The 3,509-nt window shown below is 30.8% G+C and overlaps 1 non-coding gene across 1 annotated transcript; it reads left to right on the forward strand.

Annotated features, from left to right (window-relative positions):
- The first annotated feature begins 2,212 nt into the window (after positions 1–2,212).
- On the forward strand, positions 2,213–2,315 carry LOC140432282 (U6 spliceosomal RNA). The gene has a single exon (XR_011949785.1). It is a non-coding gene; the product is annotated as a U6 spliceosomal RNA (small nuclear RNA).
- The last annotated feature ends 1,194 nt before the right edge of the window (positions 2,316–3,509 follow it).

Below are 3,509 nucleotides of genomic sequence, written 5' to 3' on the forward strand. Positions count from 1 at the left end.
AAGGTAATTAATTTCAAAGGCTATAAAGTAGCATTAAATTTAATTTTTTAAATCCCTTATTTTTTAAAAGATAAAAGGTTGAAGGGCCCCGGTTACATGGTTTTTTCCTCCTTCAAAAGGGTTACCCCGTTTTTATCTCAGTTATTTTTTATCCTACAAAAATATAAAAAAAGGAAAATCTTTGTTAAAAAAAACCGTCAAAATTTTTAAGGTCATTACTTATGCTAAAATAAAGAAAGTTTTATAGGGATTACTATAAATTTTAATTTTTGTGGAAATGGCATATCTTTTATTTTTCACTTTTTCCAAAAAAATTCGAAAGGGTCCTCGTATTTTCATCATAACTTGCTTAATTTTGATGCTATCAACTTCTTCTAGAGCTCATTTTATAGGTGTTTCTGAGTACTTTGAAAATTATTCAATAAGTATATTTTATAAAATGCATTGTTTTCCCGTTATTTAAGCTTGAATATTCAGATTTGAGTACTCGCCGAAAAAAAATAAATTTAATTACATATAACTCACTTTGAATTAATATTAAAAGATTTTTCAAGCAAGAAATTTATTCAATTTTTTATTAAATTATATATATTAAGTAAGCGACATTATCTGTTATTAATTAACTTTTGAATATTAGTCGCGCTCTTTCAGCAAATTTGGTTTAACCGAATAATCTCATCGCACACTCAGCAGAAACAATGTTTAGTCTTAGGCCGATAAGATTTGTTTATTTAGACTCCTTCTAACTAAATTATGTTGGGAAAAAAATTGAATTATTAAGTGGGTGTCCGTAATAAGTGTTATATTTTTTATTAGCTAAGGTGACATATTGTAAAAAAATTTTGATACGATATTACTGTCGGCGTAGCAATGCAAGATTATTTTATGATTAGAGGGCGGCTATTCTCAAAATCTTGACAATTAATTTCAGAGCGAAGAAGTCGTATGCTGGAAAAGAATGTACAAAATATTCTATTTTTACATTGTAATTATGACCTCTGAGCACGTGTCAAATGTGTTGTTTTTAATGAATATTTTAATTGATGATTTTGATGTATGTTTATGGTATTGTTCGTAATGCGCATAAGTCCAGTTTTTCAAATTTTTATTTCATACTTTTTTGTGTCTCATAGAGTCTTTAAGCATATACCCGAACTACAATACTCGCTAAAACGACACTCCGTCCTAACTGCAAGACGCAAGAGTCTCGCAGGCTTAGTCTTGTTCTTGCATAAATCTTACACGGTCAGTCTTGGTCTTGGTCTTGCTAAAATTAGGTGGTCTTGGTCTTGGTCTTGCGAAAACGCAAGAACAAGACCAAGACTGCAAGACCAAGACCGATTTTGGGCAACACTAAGTTGGTCGTGGAAGACCAGGGGTGAACGAATATATACCTGTCGTACTACTCAGTAAATTCTATTAATCGATCTACTTTTATATTAGCTGAAATATACTAATACACATTCTTGTAATAATAGCACATTAATGTCCGATCAACAATTTCAAAGTTTTAAAAAGGATTTGTGCCGATATAGCCTTTATTCTAATTTCTATATGGCAATTTAGCGGTGTTATCGGCGAATATGTTACTATTTACACAAAAACAAACTTTAATTCAGTTTTGGGAATGTATCAGTACTCCTGAGACGTTAAAATGCAAATGCCATCATCAACTGTCCAGCATTAGAGTTACTTTTGTGTCCCCTATTGGCAGGCAAATCTCCTATTTGTTAATTTCCCTTCTAGGCTATTGATGTCTGAATATAAAACCGGTCTGTATAATGAATTCCCTGCAATATGAGATGAGCAGACCCCGTCGCCGTGAATATTAATTTTTGGCATAATTGACTTTTTTAAACGCTGGATGCCGAGCTTAAATAATTCAAGGCACAATGAGCACGTACAAAGAAATTAAAAAAAGCTCTTTATTGGAAATTTATGCCTAGGAAAATTGGTCTACCGGATCGTTATTTACATGCAACCCGGCAAAATATTTCACGCGTTGGAAATTATCTTCTGCTTAACAAGAAATACTGATATTAATATGTTCAGTAGTAAAATAAAATATGTATTTTACGTGGCATCGTGATGCAAATCCTAAAATGTCGATTGTTTCTCTCATTGATAGGGCTTATTGCTATATGAGTTCTGGATCTAAGCGAATAATTACACTACTTGTTCTGAAGTTATTTTTTTCTGACATCCTAACTCGCTTCGGCAGGCCGTACATATATTAAAATTGGAACGATAGAGAACAGATTAATATGCTCCCTGCGCAAGGATGACACGCAAAATGTGAACCGTTCCACATTTTGGACAAAACTTAATTTTAAAGTAAAATTATGGTATGTTCCCATCAGAAATAGTAAATCTCCATTTTCTTCCGTCTGCTTCAAAAAATAAACATCTACTTGCTTTAAATCATTTACAACCTTCTTTAACCATCATTGTCCTTCGTCCTTTTTAGATATACATGTGTATATAAATCAACCATGTTTATTAAATTATTTTAAATAAATATTTTTCACTCTAGCCCAAAATAGTTGACATATCTTTTTCATTTCATGGTCGTTACCTTAGATCAGTTCATCACTTACTTTATGTTTGCCTATATCATTATGGCGGTCGACTTTTCTAAATACACGTCTTCATAAGTTTTTATCTTGGGTCTTAGCAACAACAATCCCCTTTACCTACATATCCAGCCTAATCGTCTCCACAAAGTCTTCTTTGGTCTTCCTTTGCTACTTCTTCCAGAACCTTACAAATCGACAATTTTTTTTTTCAGTGAATGATTGGTGTCCCGACGCTAAAAAGTCCGAACTAACTTAACGTATGCTCGCTCATTGTGGCATCAATTTTTGCCACCTTTCAACTTCTCCTTATATACCTGTTCTTAATTTTATTGTTTTAATTTAAATTATGAAAGAGTATGATTTATGAGGTATTAAAAACATTAAAAAGATATTTAGCGAAACTGGATTTTTTGTTGATAAAGAAATATATATACTGTTATGTTATTAATTTTTCTACTTGATTAATTGAGTAAATCAAAAACATATAATTGTTCTCAGGGTGAAAAATCTTCTTATAATTAACCTATGTTGTGTGGGTTCAAAGATTTCCTAGTTGTCCTTTATCGGGATAGAGAAAACAGGATAATAATAAAAATAGTATGTTACAAAAAATTGGTATTCTTTATTTTATTTAAAGAAGAATAAAACAATTTCAAATTTTGCCGTTATCTTATCAATCAGCGTAAATGAATACAATAAAATTTCTGTTAGCTTATCAATCAGCGTAAATGAATACAATAAAATTTACAGAAAAAGAATATTTTAAGTCTTCTTGAAAACAAAACCAACTTAAAGCCAATTTCAAAGAATATCCTTAAAACTTTTTATCTTTCTGATTTTCAATATTTACTTTATTGCAAAAACAAAACTTTAAAACATTTTACAAATAAAGTCTACTCTTGAGTTAAAATGGTTACGACAATGATGTCAACC

The sequence above is a fragment of the Diabrotica undecimpunctata genome, unplaced genomic scaffold (assembly GCF_040954645.1).
Source record: "Diabrotica undecimpunctata isolate CICGRU unplaced genomic scaffold, icDiaUnde3 ctg00003524.1, whole genome shotgun sequence".
In the NCBI taxonomy this organism is placed as follows: Eukaryota; Metazoa; Arthropoda; class Insecta; order Coleoptera; family Chrysomelidae; genus Diabrotica; species Diabrotica undecimpunctata.